This window comes from Excalfactoria chinensis, chromosome 1 (genome assembly GCF_039878825.1).
Source record: "Excalfactoria chinensis isolate bCotChi1 chromosome 1, bCotChi1.hap2, whole genome shotgun sequence".
NCBI lineage: Eukaryota > Metazoa > Chordata > Aves > Galliformes > Phasianidae > Excalfactoria > Excalfactoria chinensis.
Window position 1 is genome coordinate 88,187,135 of NC_092825.1, and position 16,956 is coordinate 88,204,090.

Sequence of the window (16,956 nt, forward strand, 5' to 3'; positions counted from 1 at the left end):
AAGAGATAAAGAAGGAAAGATAGAGGGAAAGAAAGAAAAACAGAAGGCATTCATAATGTCTTATAAGCATCGAATCTGTTCTATAGCAGCTTGTCAATTCAAGTCTTACGAGCAATATATTTATTTTTTTAGAGTATAGTAAAGTTCTAATTTTTATATTTCATTGGAACTTTCACTATTTTCAATGGTTTCACTCTCAGTTTCTTTTCCCCTTAACAAACAAACAAACAAACAATAAATTTGTGTTAGTTGAATCATTCTGATATATTCTGTATCTTTAGCAAGACTGAATTTCTAATGGTGACCTTTAGTTACAGGCTTATAACCACACTCCATGATATTCAGTTAAAGGAATGTGGAAGAATTTTCATTTTGTGAGAAGCTGCAATTCCTCTGGAGTTCCTGGCTACCCCAGTAGTCCCCTGTTAAGTACAAAGAACATGGTTTTAGATTAATTAAATAAATGGCACAATAAGTGGCACTTTGTCCTTGATAAATATCAAGGACACCCATCACTCATATATCAGACTGGACAGTTATACAGTAGTTTACCATTATTCAGAGATAAATACCATGTTTTTGCCTCATTATGAATGTGGAACAAGTTGTGGTTAGGGGACCACAGTACGGTCTCCTGTGAAAATAAAGCAATGAGGGGAAGAAACAGAGAACCTCTTTTTTTTTTTTTTTTTTTTTTTTTTTTTTTTTTTTTTTTTTTTTTTTTTTTTTTCTGTAGCCCGAATCTTCCTAAATTAATGGCTCATCACAGTCTGAATGATTGTGCCACTAAATTTTTCATTTAAAATTATCTTTATTTCAGTTGAATTTTAATTTGGATCTATTTTACCAGCTCTTTCAGATAGACATAAAACAGGATCTTTCTGTTGATCTGAAACTGAAGAACTGGCCTTTCAGTCTCTCATAGGGGATGGCAATGCTTATAATCAATATAATGCTCAATAATCAATATAAACACGGAGATTTTTGAAAAGCTCTCTTTAAGTAAGTAGTATAGATTGTGACATGATCTGATAATATACAGACTAAAAGAATGTGGTATATTTTAAACTGCAAGAATTAACTTCAAATTGACATGTGATGTACTTGAAAAAGAGTTATTTTGCTAAGATTGTTTCAAAACTGCATTTCAAATTCTTATCCCGCAACTTGCTGGATCCTCTAAAAATCCTTAGAACTTGCTGATTTTGCTACTAGTTATTTTTCACTTGGTGTGACTGGGAAGATTCTTGATGTTTTGTTGTTGCCCTTTTTGCAAACAGATTTCTCAGGTTTTTCTGATACTCCTAAAGCCTACAATGTTTGTGGAATTTCTTAACACATTCTGGTTACTTTGGCTCAGAGAAGAAGGTCTCATGGAAAATTTTTTGTGAGACACTGATGAGATATGCACAAAGTGCAGCCAAAAAACTCTTTGGAATTTTACTAAACATCAAGGAATCTAGGCTTACATGTTATTTTTCTGTTTTTACCTGCAGTGAAATCGGTTGGAAGTCCTGTGGTTTTAGTCCACAGATGATATCCAAGTAGCTCTTTCATTTTCATGCCCGGAGAAACAGCTATGTGACAGCAGGAATGCACATTAATGTCAAGTAGAAGAATACAAAAGTACAAAAATGTGTAAAAGAAATAAGATGTAAGGAGCCTGCGCAAGTCTAAGACCAAGAGCTGTTAGGAGCTGCAAGTGCTGAGTGCTCAGTAGCTTCCAGTGTGCACCTTTGTCACTTTGCTCATTGGCAGCAGCAGTAAGCACTTGCAGTCATTTTCCCTATTTTCAGTGGTCACATTTTTCATTGTGAAGCAGAATTATCAATATTCGTTGTCATTCTTCTCCTGGTGTAAAGAACATAATAAATTCAATAGCTCCTCTGCAAGGAAGCAACAATTTCTCAGCTTCAGAATGGCTCTTTATATTTGCATTTTAAAGGACTGTGCTAGGGATTTAACCTAGTATTTAATTTATAGGCTAAAGGATTAAATAGTTCCAAATCATCCACAAATAAATTGAGTCATAGGTTGTCCAACACATATTTACTAGGTAGAAATACCCAACAAATGATTGTGCACTGTTGTAAGTGATACCAGTGTCCTAAATCTAGAGAAATTTATCCTGACAATTTGCTATACGTGGCACGTTTGTCACATGGGTTCTCTAAATTATGATTTTTGAGTTGTCTGGATGCCTCTAATTATTTGTTTTCATTTTAAAATGGCAGGGGATTGTTCTTGGAAAACTTTATTAGACATAACACTATTTCTTCAAGCTGCTTTGGTGATGAGTGTTTGCACAGGACCAACAGCAAATACATTTGCATAGCTAATTTTTTTTTGCTATATGGCAAGCTATATACTGTGATGCAAACTGAAATAAGTCAAACCACTCAAATAATGCACCACTGAGTTAATTTATCAGATGAATACATGATATATAGTTCAGCAATATGTAAATAAGATGATGTGGAGATGAGAGATGAGAGACGTTAAGAAATGGTGATATTCTGAAGTTCTTAAATTTCTTGATATCTGCCTGTCACTGTTTCAGTCACGGCATGTTGCAAAGAGTGGAAGGGTTGTGGTTGTGTAGAACTGGCAAGAAAGATACATTTCCTATTTTCTTTGCATGAAGGTTGAGCAATAGCATTACAAAAACTATTGTATGGTATTTTTCTTTTTCTATTGTGTAAACTTAATTCTAAATATGTGAAATGCTGGCTCCTTTAAGACTGCATCATATTTCAGATGAATTGTAAATTCATTGTAAATTGTAAAAGAAGTCTGATTTATCTGCAATGTCAGGGTCTCAACTTTACCTCCATAGAAATGTTAATGGCTCTAATACCTGCCTTACCTTTGAAATGAAGGCTTTAGACTCTCATAGAGTTGAATGCAATTCAGAATCCTAAGAATATACCTTAAGCTATCCAATGGGTGCTGTCACTGTGTGGGAAGGTTTATACACTTTGCTTTATGATGGCTGTAGAAAGTCTGAAAGAATTGAGTCCTTCCTCTCTCCTCTGTTGCTAGTGAGATCCCAGTGTATGAACTGGGCTTTCCTGTCTCTCACTGCTGCTATAACTTGCTGGTTGGTGCTTATTTTATCATCAAGTCTCTAGTTCTAGGGTGTGACTACTTCAGGACAGGCTCATGACACTATAGATCTTTCTTTGTGGTTCAGGAAACACTAAATCAATTCTTTCTGGTATTAAAATAATTGAACTGTTTATACAACCTGTCTTCCTGGAGATGGAAGCTGAAGTGTATTCAATAGCTGCTGATGGCTGGCCATTCCACTGGAAATAATTGTTGCTTCACTGTAAGATGAAAACCCAACTGCACTAAAACCCTGGGTAGTTATTTGAAAAAATAGCATATGCTCTTTTATTTATATCTTATTTAAGCAACTGGTTATGCAAAATGGCTTGCTGGTTTGTTTTTTGTTGTTGTTGTTGTTTGGTGTTTTTTTTTTTGTCTCAGTTTAATGATGGAAAAGAGTAGAATGTGCTCAAGATCAGATGCTGAGGTTTTGATTAGCTGCACTTAAATTTGTTCTCACAATTATGCTGTTGTGCACTGTACATTTATATGAGCTCAGGAATAATTTATTTCTGGTGTTATTTTCACTGCAGCTCCTGCAGAAAGCAATGTTTTTAAACTGGTGAGAGATGACCATTTCTTTTGCAACTGAGAATGAAATTTGATAACTGCTTGTTCATTACCTCATGTTCTTATGACAGCTTTTTCCATGTTGATTCCACGGGAGGATCTTTGGGAGACGTTGGACAAAACCTTCCTAGAAAAAATAGAATTTGTTAGCACAATAACAATTATATTAGTAATAACCACTGAAGAAAAAATAATATTAGTTTACCTTAGCATTTTGCCTGTAAAACAGTTTCTAGATCATGCATGTGCTTTTATTCAGTTGAGAACAGTGCTTTCTTCTGTCAGCATGAGCCATATCAGAAGAGACCTTGAAAACATACATGTTGTCATATCCATTCTTGGAGTAGTATCAATAGCAGAATAGGATAAACTTTGATGGATTAAATTTCTCATTTATTAGGCACATGAGCTGCAGTTATTTTGCGTCAGATACCCTCTTTCTTCTCCTTTATATGGACTTAGTTTCCTTGAGTAGCAGACCTTGAAGCAGCTAATATTTCAGTAAGTGGTCATTTTTATTTTTTCCTGTGCAGGATGTATGGTGATTATTTGTCATGGCCATGTTTCAAAAGAATAGTGCTGCATCTTTTCACGTGTGATATTTGTATATCCTGACAAATGACAGTGTACGAAGAGAATACAGTAATATTAAATGCTCCATTAATGGCCTAAAGGGTTTTTTCTAAACGTGGTTGGGTAATCAAAGCTCAGGCAGGTCTCTCTAGATCCAGAGCGCTGTTCTATCTCAGTTTCAATTAATAGCAATCTTAACAGTGCTCACATATCTTGTGTGGATACCAGGCTCAGAGGATCAGCAGAATTCAGGGCTCATTTTTATTTTTATTTTTATTTTTTTCTGAAGAGATGGAAAGTTACATAGAATTTGAATGGTACTCAGGATGTGGGGAAATTCAGTTAGGAAAAGTGATAAATACTAGGACTTGTCACATATTGTCTCTAATCTGTGATGATTAATGAATAATCTGATGAGATTTCTACTGCACTTTTTTATTTCAGCGTGTACTTGTGACATGGGTTTTAATGAATAACTGGTAAGGAACAAGTTCAGAAAGTGAGAAATTCTTCAAAATGTGTTTGAAATAGTGATGTACTTGAGAGAATTTCTTCAAGTGAATGTAAAAATACCAGTGCATTGGCTATTCATCGTATGATTTTGGTTTTGTGAAGAGAAAAAAATTAACTGTTTCTGAATAGTGAACGTGGACGTCAATTAAAACTATGAAGGATGTCACTTGACTTGCATTATCTAATATCTTCCTAATGTGTAACATGTCATGAAACAATGGCTTATTTGACATTCTTTCCGATGTGTAGAACTCCAGCTGTGTTACTTTCAAGACTACTGACTGCCCTGTTTCACATGATGATGACTTCCAAATTATGGCAATAAGTTATTATAATATTTTTTGCAATTATTTTGCAATAATTTTACAAATTCTTAAATTTTACAAAATTCTTAAAGTGTATATCTTAAGAATGGATGTAATATAAACATGATGACACTTCCTTATCGATAAAATTGCTGAAACCATTACTCAAGTGAGCATCTCCCATATGAGGAAAGGCTGAGAGACCTGGGTCTGTTCAGCCTGGAGAAGACTGAGTGGGAATCTCATCAGTGTTTATAAATGTCTAACATGTGGTGGCAATTGGCACTTCAGTGGCGTATGGTGATATAACATAGAGCACTGGACAAAAACTGGAACCTAGGAAGTCTGCACAAATATGCTGAAAAACTTCTTTACGAGGATGACAGAGACCTGGAACAGACTTCCCAGAGTGGTTGTGGAATTTCCTTCTTTGGAGATACTCAAGACACATCTGGACAGCTAACTCTGTGACCTGGTGTAGGGATCCTGCTTTAGCAGTGGGGTTAGACTCAAAGTTCTCTAGAGGTCCCTTCCAGCCTCTGCAATTCTGTGATTCTGTACAATTCTGTGAAATGTGAGCTGAAGTGCAGCCACAAGGGTTTTCCTGAAATCAGGCTGAGGTGGCTTACTCAGGTATTGGAAGAATTTTAGAAATTGAGCTGGGAATTGGGTTAAAGCCAGTTCATGAGGTGCTATGCTCAGCCTGAGTATAGCTGCTCATCCATCCATGACTGATACTGACTTTAACCTCTTCAAAAGTGTCCAAAAGGCTGTGGCACATATTCTGATTCTTACACCTTCATGGCAAACAGTTAATACTCAATGGCTCTAAATCCTTTTGTTTGCTTGTTGAAAGTATTTTTTTAAATTAGATTTTTATCACCTTCCTGCTCTGAGATTTAAGACTTTCCTTTTGCCATTTTCCCATTCATTGAAAACAGTCTTTTTTGGTGTGCAGAGACTGAGCCTTGCCTGACACCACTTAGAATGTTCATGATTGTCTGTTATTACAAAATCAAGTTGAAAATTCATTGCAAGAGGACCTTCTTTGATTCTTGAAGTTATGCATTAAAACGCTAGTATAATTAAATGCCACTATAGAGCTACAACATCTCATATTGTACTTAATTTGCACTGGATCCAGGAGACTTATTCTGAGGGTATGAAACAATGGTGAGAAATATTTTAGATGGTTTCATTATATAGCATTAAGAATTAATGTCACACAGGTTTTCTCATAATGAGATGCCCATTTTGTTATTCCAAAGTTATCTGTCCCAGATGAAAAAGAGGGAAAGAAAGATTATGCCTAAATATTAAATGCCACTGAGGTCCATGGTTCATTTAAAAAGAGCTAGACTGAAAGTAAAAAAATGATGACTCTTAACTAGCTCAAGGTAGAATTACAGAATCACCTAGGTTGAAATGGACATTAATACCAAGTCCAAACATCAACCTGACACCACAGAGTTCCATCACTAATCTGTATCTCTTATATCCACTACTGGAAGTGTTTTTTTTTTTTTGTTTTTTTTTTTTTGTTTTTTTTGTTGTTGTTGTTGTTGTTGTTGTTGTTGTTTTTGTTTGTTTGTTTGTTTTGGTTCTGGTTTTGGTTTTGGTTTTGGTTTTGTTTTGTTTTGTTTTGTTTTGTTTTATCAAGCTGCCTTGTGCATTTTGTTTCTAATAGAACAGGTTGTATCTTAATGGCACAACAGAAGATTTTCATGGTGGAACAAGCAGCATGCATCACAACTCTTGTATCTGCTCCCTAGAGAACAGCCATTGGCTACGGAATCAAGCAGGCAACACTCACAAATTCCATTTTCTACAAAGCTTCAAGTAATGAAATGAAGCCTGCTGAATCTTCTCCGTAAGCCTGTTTTCACTGGCTGAACAGAAGGGACGTTTTTTTTTTTTTCCTTCCCACAGCGTCTTTGAGCAAAATTATTTTAAAACTTGTTCTTCTAAAATCTGAAGCGTGGAATACTCTAAAAATTCAGTGACACTTTACTACTTAGTATGTTGGCGAGAGTGTGCTGCAAGATTTCATGAGAAGTTGCAGTTTTGCTTCTTAAGCAAGATTAGATCTCGTGATTAGAATGTATCAGTCACTTCTGAGTGAAATGCTGGTGTGTGTATGTTTAATGTGCTCTTTGAGGAAGTGTAAAATAAAGACTGTTTATTCTGTGTAAATCTTTAAATCTGAAGATAGCATGAGTCATGGAGTAAATGAACCAAAAGAAAAAGGGGCGGGGGTGAGGGGGTGGGGAAGAAAATGATAAGACTGTGGAAACTTTGTGTGGCATTCTGTACTCACTACCAGCATATCACGACCTTGCAGGGCTGTTGCATAGTAAATGAGATATGGAGCTAAGGAAAAGCTAAGTTGCTTTTTGGACTGGACTGAGTAAACCTGTGCTTTACTGACAGCTTTACTAATGATGTTCAGAGCACACTTTGATTATACCTTTGCTAATCTGATAATTAACAAACATGAAAAAATTGTATGGGCCTGTATGTGGACATGACTACATGGTACTTAGGTTGTGCTAGATTTTCCGGAATTGTGTATGTCAGAAAGAGCAACTTTTCTAGTCTGCCCATGGGCTTTTTAATTTTGCTTTGTTGTTGTTGTTGTTGTTTGAATGTGTGGATATTTACAAGAGACTTAAATCAGTGAATGCTACATTTCTGAATGGTCACCAAGGTGTGAACAAAAGAGCTGTCCTAAAGATACTAATTGGTTATACAGAAGGATTAGCACAAACTGGAACTAGATGGTCCTTAAGGTCCTGTACAGCCCAAACCATTCTAAGGAACAAGGAGGAGTCAGAGGATCTTCCATGTGTGGGTGGCAGTTTCTGGGCCCAATGAAATGCTGGAACCTTCTGCCAAGCCTTGTCACATGTAAGTCTTGGGAAAGAGAACAGGACTTCATGAAAGCTGCTGGTTCTGCTAACACAGGCTGGACTCTTAGCACAGCCTTCCACTGCAGATGTTTCTGACCTGTTTCCTAATGTCAGAAGTACTCAAATATTTTGTTATTCCCATTTATTCTGCATAGAAAGAGGAATATTTAAAATCTTGCTTTAGCGTGTTGGCTTAGAGAGACACACAAGAACTGTCTGTTTTAAATAGATAATCTGTCTGAAGTGGTAACAAAGCACTGGTTACATTCAACTGAAGAATAAGTATGCAGTATTTTAAATCCAAAGAAAACTAAACAAGGCATTTTCAAAACTGTTTTGTGACAACAGAACATGGGAATATATACCTAGCTTTCCTCCTTGGTTTTGTTTCATATTCAGTATGAAAGACTTAATGCTTCTGGTTCAACTACAGCAAAAAAGTTAATGAATTGCACTGTCCTTTAAACTAGCAAGTGTTTAGACCAACCACTGGTTACAGAACCATAAAATTACAGAATGTCCCAAGTTGGAAGTGATCCACGAGGATCATTGAGCTCAACTATTTAGTCCACATAGAATCGCACAAAAAAAAAAAAACAAACAAACAAACAAAAAAAAAAAACCAGCCCTCTGCCCTGGGCTTTACAAACCAGGGGATCTCAGCTGCTTCTCATACAACTAGACCTCTTGTCTGGATGTGGCTCTGGGCAGCCTGGTCTTGACAACCCTGCACACCTTCCTGCAGGTGGGTTGAACTAGGTGATCTTTGAGGTCCTTTTCATCCCAAGCCATTCTATGATTCTGTAGTTCCATGACCAGGCTTTTGAAAATGATTTACTGTAGAATTTCTCTTTATGCTTGGATCTCAGCACACATTTGTGGGCACATTCCATCCATATTGGCAGATTAGAACTGCTTTTAGCTAAGACCAATTTGGCCCAATATGAGGAAGAGCATGTCCCAGAGTTCTTGGGAAAGCTTCAGAAAATGCTTGCTGGCAATTCAGCAGTCAGCTAATCTGGTTTGTGTCATTTGTAGGTGAATGAAGCATGTCATTTTTGTGTCTTGTGCTCATAGAAAAGCCATTTCTCAACGGGGCTATAAAATGGATGTGTTTAATACTTGTGATTTATCATAGCTATCTTAACACTGTCAAGAGAAGCAAGAGCTGATTTTATATAACATCTTTGTGGTCTAGACAGGTGCTTTTTGCATGATTATGTTTCCTGTTTGGAAACTTTTAAAATATATATATAGTTTTTTTATTTCATGGGTAGTAATAGTTGAAATAATGATGATGCTGTTATGTGCACTGAAATGAGATGACTGTACTCTTAGTTATTAATACTGTGTTGTAACCAAAATGTGTCTTAAAACAAAAATGAATTTGTTTCTCTTTTCCTTCCTTCTCCCACCTTCAATAAGAGAGAGCCTGTAAGACAAGCATGAGGAACAAAAACTTCACTGAAAGTAAATAATCTTGAAATAACTGAAGTTAGTGAGTACAGGAGAAAGTTGATATGTAGCATATTTTGTTTCTAGTACTTGTCCTGCCTCTTAAATTAATGCATGATTCTCTCACTTTGACTTTTCCTCCAGTCTTGGGATTTTTCTTGACTGGAAAATTTACTGCTTTAAAAAGTCTGGAAGCTAAAATTCCGTCAATTTTCAAGTCAAACTCTAATTGAACAGCATCATAATTACTCTGATACCAATATAAGTGAATTGATTTTTGTATTAACTCTGGAGTTATGCAAGCATAAGAACAGTTATGTACTTAGTGCTATGTTTTATTTAGTCCCACAGTGAAAAACTCCTGTAGAATGTCTGTCATTTGAAAATGCTTTTGGTATTTTATTTTCCAGTGTAGTATATCATTGTCTTTGGAAACGATTTCTACTGAAATCGCAATTCCTTTTTATGTAACCAGATATAGAAATTCAACAACAGTCAGCTTTTAAAGGCTGTCAAGAAAAGAGGCTAGCTACTGAGAAGCTATCCTCACTAAAAGGATGACAACACAGCTGTTCGTATTTCAAAGTATGAACATAAAGAGCTGTTGAAGGACTGAAGTTTATTCAGGTTTTGCTTTTCTCAAACTTTTTGAAAAATCATTGTTTCCTAGGATCACATTTCATAATGATACACAAAGAAGATGCCCTTTGCATTTAGCTCCGAATTGTTAGGTTGCCATTTGGACCACTGCTCTGTGCTAATAGTTCCAACACAATAGTAGTGTTGTGCTCAGGTTTTGTACTGTTGCTGAAGAGTGACAGAGTCTGATTTTCTAAGTGGATTTGTGAAGTTGTCATTTAGCCGGGAATTCTTAATCTGAAAACAAATTATTGCTTGTGTTCCATTCTCATTACCTTTGAAGCTACCACCTGCTTTCTATTGAATTAGTAATGTAATTACAGATAATGTCTTTATAGGAGGGAAGGGAGGATGGCTTACTGTGTTACTGCATTGTAGCAATAATGAGAGGAACAGAGGTGTGCAGTGGGAAACTGCACAGCAACAATTAGAGTTCAGACACCCTGTGAATATGCTGTATTAGAAATCTGTCTCTATTATCAAATATAGGTCTAAGGACCAGAAATGAAGAAATGTTGTAAATGAGTAACTGAAGACTGCAAAATGCGCTATTGCTATGCTTTGTAGGCAATTTCAGTGATCATTTTATGAAATCTGAATTATTCTTGCAACTCCTGCATTTTTTAATTTTTATTTTTATTTTTGTTACTTACAGAGATAAGTCTTGCAAGATTAAAAGCTGCAGACAAAAGTGAAAATGTGTAAATGTTTTAAGAGGGGATCTCATCACTGTTTATAAATATTTAAAGTGCAGGACCTGAGTGGATAGGGCCAGATTCCTTTCAGTGGCGTGCATCAGCAGGACAAGAGGCAATGGATACAAACTGGAGCACAGGGAGTTCCATACAAATATGAGGAAGAACTTTACTGTGTGGGTGACAGAACCTTGGAACAGGCTGCCCAAAGATGTGGTGGAGTCTCCTTCTCTGGAGACATGCACAACCCCTGTGAGACCTACGCTAGGGAATCTGCTTTAGCGGTGGGCTGGATTCAATTATGACCTGAGGTCACTTCCAACTTCTATAATTCTGTAATTCTATGAAAGACGGAATTGATCACACAAAGCCATTATGCTTAGAAGAACTGCCTGCAAACAATACTTACTGAAGATATATTTAATAAGCATATTTTTGCATGATTTGCATTTCTTTCTTTGTCTTACATTTCTTCTCTACTCTCTTCTATGGGGTGGGGTGGGGAAGGGTTGTTCTTTGGATACTCAGGTAAACAGTGCAGTAAGCCAGCTCTGTTCCTGCTTGTGCAAGATAAGCAGCATGCCAGGACAGCAGAATATATCATGCCCCTCCATGGTGCATTTATGTTCCATTGTGTTTCTGCTTTTGGACAAACTGCACTTGGGTAGCAGTGTCTTAACAGAAAGAGTGGAAGAAGGGATGGACAGCTTGGGGTGAGTACAAAGAAGTGTCCAAGGCCAATGGCATGCTGTCTTATGTGAGAAACAGTGCTGCCAGCATAAACAGGGTGGGTGACTGCCCCCCTATATTCAGCACTGGTGAATCCATGTCTTGAGTACTGTGCTGTTTTGGGCCTCTTACTGTTAGAAAGACATTGAGGCACTGGAGTATGTCCAGAGAAGGGCAACAAAGCTGGTGAGGGTACTGGAGCACAAATCTTATGAGGAGCAACTGAGGGAGCTGGGATTGTTTAGTCTGAAGAAGAACTTATAGCTTACAGTTGCCTGAAGGGAGGCTGTGGCGAAATGGAGGTCACCCTCTTTTCCTTAGTAACTAGAAATAGGATTAGAGGGAATGGCCTCATGTTGCACTGGGAGAGGTTTGGGTTGGATATTAGGAAAAACAACTTCTCCAGAAGAATGGTCAGGCACTGGAACAGGCTACCCGGGGAGGTGGCTGAATCGAAGTCACTGGACGTGTTCAAGGAATGTGTAGATGTGGTACTAAGGAACATTGTTTAGTGGGGAAATATTGGTAGTAGGTGAATAGTTGGTTGGGATGATCTTAGAGGTCTTTTCCAGGCTAAATGATTCTATGAATCTATAATGCTGTGATTCTGTTACTCAGAGGGGATAAAACTTAGGGACTCCAATGGATAATATGTAATCTCCCATATCTGTAAGGTGTTCTTTTTCTTGCCTGTTTTCTTTGTTTTGTTACAGTAAGGAAATATGTAACTATTGCCTGCCATTGCTACCTGTGTAAAAATCCGTGGTATAACAAGGTCATCTGTTATGCAGTATGTTTGATCCCATGAGCTCCCTGTGCTACAACACTTGAATACCTCATGGGACTTGAAGCTTTAAGAGGATTTGTTTCAGCTATTTTCCTCAAGTCTGGCTGTTTCCATAGTATATTCCTTTTGCCTTTTATCCAGAATTTCTCTTACAGTCTAGCATGGTCAAGATTTTGACCTTGCTGTTGTAGAGCTTAACGTATTGAATACTCTTTTTTTTCTCCCAAATTTTCAGGTCGCCTTCCTTTTTGGAAGGAAAATAAACTAAAAAAATAAACTAAAAAAATCAGTTTTCCTCTAAACAGGCATCTGTGTCTAATTTATCTCTAAACCGCAGATTTGGCACCAGCAATTTTAAGGCACTGATAACTTTTTTTTTTTTTTTTTTTTTTTTTTTTTAAATAATAAACCACCATTGGTTGCTGTAGCAGTGAAGGCTTTTGAAGGTTCTGTATACTGAAAATGATAATAGATTGCTAGCAAACAGCCCACCTGAGAATACTCCATGAACGTAAATTTACAGTAATTAACAGCAGCTTCAAAAATTTGCACAGCTAATCATATCAGCCACCTGGAAGAAGGTAAGAGTTCCCATAATATTGAGTTAACATTGCATGATTTCAAAGAAAATCTGCTTTTTTGTGTGTGACGCATGCATTTGTCTCACAGATCACAGAAATCATGCAATAGTTAATCTTGAAGTTGGAACCCAGGACTTGCTCTGTAAATGTCTTTGGAATCATTATGTCAGCCTCCATAAAGGATGAGCTGACAATATTTTCTTGCGCTTCCATTATTCCTTGATTGGTCACTGCAGAAAATACCAATTTGCAGAGTTAAACACTTCAATAAAAATAGATGGCCATGAAGTGAAATATTGTCTGCTGTCTCAGAGTAAGAATTGTTGTGCAAGCCCTTCATAAGCATTTGTTAAATTCAGGAAAACAGTAATCCTTTTTATGAAGGATATTGGCACTTGTTAATATACTCAGAAGCACTTCTTGTTCTTAACATATTTACTTTTTTCATCTTGACAGGAGTTAAACTACAGTATCTTCATCATTTGTTAAAATACCACTACATGGAGTCATATCTGCTGTTTTATCCACAGTAACCTTGGAAATTTGAGAGCCATTCTACCATATTGTCTTCTACCTGCTCTTACCAGATTAATTTCATAAAACAGTGAATAAATTAAATCTTTTAGCCTGCTCCCTAAAGTATGCATGTTTACTGCAGGCACACATCTTCCTCTCTTAGAGACTGTAAGCAATAGCTAGAAAATTCCATGAAGGCCTTTGCAGCAGTGTATTTTATGACAGTAAAAATGTGGGTTTTCAGAAGCTGAGGGTAGCAAATACATCTCTGTTGTGGTAGTGGCTCTCTTGACTAACACAGTCCCTGCAAATAAGAAATAAAGTATATTACCTTCAATTTGCAGCTTCTCTTTTCACTTATGGAAAAAATAAAGGTACTTTTTATTGGAGTTTTAGGATCAAGTCTTGCAGGAGGTCTGTGTAACAGAAATGTATCCTAAAATTATCTGGATTTCAATTACAAAAGGCAGGGTTACCAATCTTTGTTCACTGCTATGAATATTGATACAGACTTATATTAAAAAGGATTTAAATCTGTTCCCTAGAATTCTTACTTACTTTATTTTATTTCAGTTCTTTAGTGATAAACATGCTAAAAAGATACAATCTTGATGCTTTTAAATGATTTTATAGATATTTCAAGTTAGATGTTAAAACCACGGGTTCCGCAAGATAAGGACTTTGAAAACTTTTTGCTATTTCTTCAAGCTTTCAGAAAATTATTTTTAAGTAGCATCATTAAATGTTGCAAAACGGTACAGGCTCTGGAAAATTATTTCTCCTCCTTCCTTTTTTACTTATGAGAGTTTCCATTAATGAGACGAAATAGTGTTTTTGGTTTTGTAGCTTCTGTATGCATCCAACCAATATGTGACCTCCATCACCCAATGTCCTTCCCTTGCTTGTTAGTCTCTGCTCTGCTTTGATGTCTTGTCCTAATTGTGTCTTCCTTCTACTGACATTTCTCTCTGTAAAATTACCTGTTCATATATTACAAGGGGAATATGTACACACTGACAGTCTGTTATTTAACAAATGGATGCATTCAAATACGTCTCCCACAGTACAATATTGTACTCATATCATTGAGATGAAAGGTATGAGCACAAGGTTACCTAAACATCCTAATACTATAAGACAAGACAAATGAAGCAGTTAAAAATTCAGTACTCATCCACCAGTAGCTTGCAGTGCATTTATATAGGTGTGCATTTAGTATCTATACTCAGTTACTTGCATGAAGATTATTTTCTATTTGTACTTGTATTTTGTCAGAAACTGCCTGAAAGATTTAAGCATAGATATGTTTTAAAATACATTACTTCTTGACAATGATATACATACAGTTTTAGTATATATATATATATATGTATTTATTCATTTAACCTTTCAAAATGAAACACAATAGGATGAAATGGGGACTGCATACTGTATCAATGTATGTTGTTCCAACTCTACTAACATTTCCTTGTTCTCTAACATCAAATAGGCCAACCATTTTTATTTTTAAATAGTCAGCAGTCTTTAAGTCATAAAAGGAAAAATAATAAGACAAGTTGAAGTTCAGACACATTTCAAACTAATGCTGCGCCTGCATATGTCCTGTTTCAAAGAGATATATTTGAAGTCAGTGAAGTTAAATTAGGACTGAGCTTAGCTTTCTCAGTCTTCTCTAATTTATACTTACCATCCCATCCTGGCACTTTATGTTCATTATCTCATGATTTATATTCGCAATATGTTACAAATACATTTTAATCACTTATGCAATATCTGACTACCTTGTCCTACCTATACAAAATTCTATACACACCTTGAATCTTTTTACATTTCTTCAGACAATGATCTTTTTATAGACAAATCCAGACAGCTGTTCAAAATCATCGCACTATGCAGAGCTCCTGCAAGGAGATTTACCATGTTGGAAATAAGATATGTCTAACCTACTCTGAGCTTGGTCACACAGGAAGACACAAGGTAAATGGAGAGGAAAAAAACCTCAACATGTTCAGAGATTGAGAGCTTTGAACAAGTTGCGATTTTTTATACTTTTATGGAGTAAAAATACATAGATGAAGTTTCAGAGCTAGGCTGTTGCCTGTGGTGCAAATGTTGGTTATTTCGGGATGTAATCTGTGATTACAGACAAGGGTCTGTGCCAAACACGCTGTGTAATAAAATATAGAGGGAAGACTGCATATGGGAGCATGTGATACTCTGAAACACAGTTTGAGCCTTTACACCAAAAACCTTCAACTTTTGACATTATTTATTTCAGAATATTTTTGTAGTGCAGAGCTAACATGTTAATGTTTGATATGACATCTAGAACTGCTTCCTTGAAACCTTATGGAGGTATCTTATATTTACTGCAACTTTATTATTTTCTCTTGCTACTAAAATACAAAAAAGCATTCCAAACAATTTTCCAAAGCGAAAGACTTCTTAAGAAGTCTTTTTATAGGAAAAGTTCTTCTCAAATAGTATGTACATGTGATCATTATGACTTAACACCAAAAATCACAATGATCCATTTTCTATTTGATTTCCTAAGCCAGTGGCACTTTGGGAAGGACTGACAGTGCAAGGAACGTAGAGGTACAGTTTATGTCTAGATATATTTGCATCTGGTTGTGGATTCTTTCTGTAAATTTATTTGTCAGCTTAATTAATGCACCCCGAACAGTTTTAAGTAGGATCTTTAGCATCATTTTACTTCAGTTTTTTGTTAGCCTAATAGGATTTGTAACATTATTTTCCTCTAGGAATCCATGCAGACAAGAGGCAAAATGAAAGGATTATTTTTCAGTGTAGTAATAGCAAGTAAAAAAGGAAGACCAGATTATATTTAAATAATGACTTAACTAAATTTCCCTCTCTCCCCACCCCCCCACCCCGCCCCCCCCACAAATGCAATGTCATAAGTTTAATGGATTGAGACCTTACAGTTTAAATCCATTTCAGAACATCAAAATATAATGAGGATAAAGGTATCTGTTCATTATTACGTACACAGTGGAATAGATCACTTTCTAACTTCATTGTTTGCAGGAAAGAGTAGGATTGGTCTGCATGTATTTTACTTAAAGAAAGAAAGAAAGAATAATGCTGCCATTTACCTTGTATTCAGTCGTCTCTTGGGAGAAGGAGAGAGGGAGAGAAAGAAAATTTACAAGAGCATACAAATAGTTCTGTGTGGAGTTTACACATTTACCAGTGGAGTAACATTTTAGATTAAAAACATAGGTAAAAAGTAATGTATTGATTCAATGGGGAAGTGTATCCCTTTTTTCCATTGTACTGTGATGCAGTGAGGGGCCCAGTGCAAATAAAGCAGGAGGCTGGCAAAATGGCAGGTGGATAGGGGCTGCCTTTATTTCTAATGCATGCTGTGGCATTCAGCATTGTTTCTGCAGTGCTTGATCTGCAGAGCTGATGCATGTATCTATCTAAACCTAGACAGGATAGAAACCAGAAGGAAATGGTTTAGAGCACGTCTGTTAGTCCATGGCACATTCTGCTTACAGGTTAAAGCAATGTAATGGTCAGTAGGATTATGGATGGCGGTAGCTG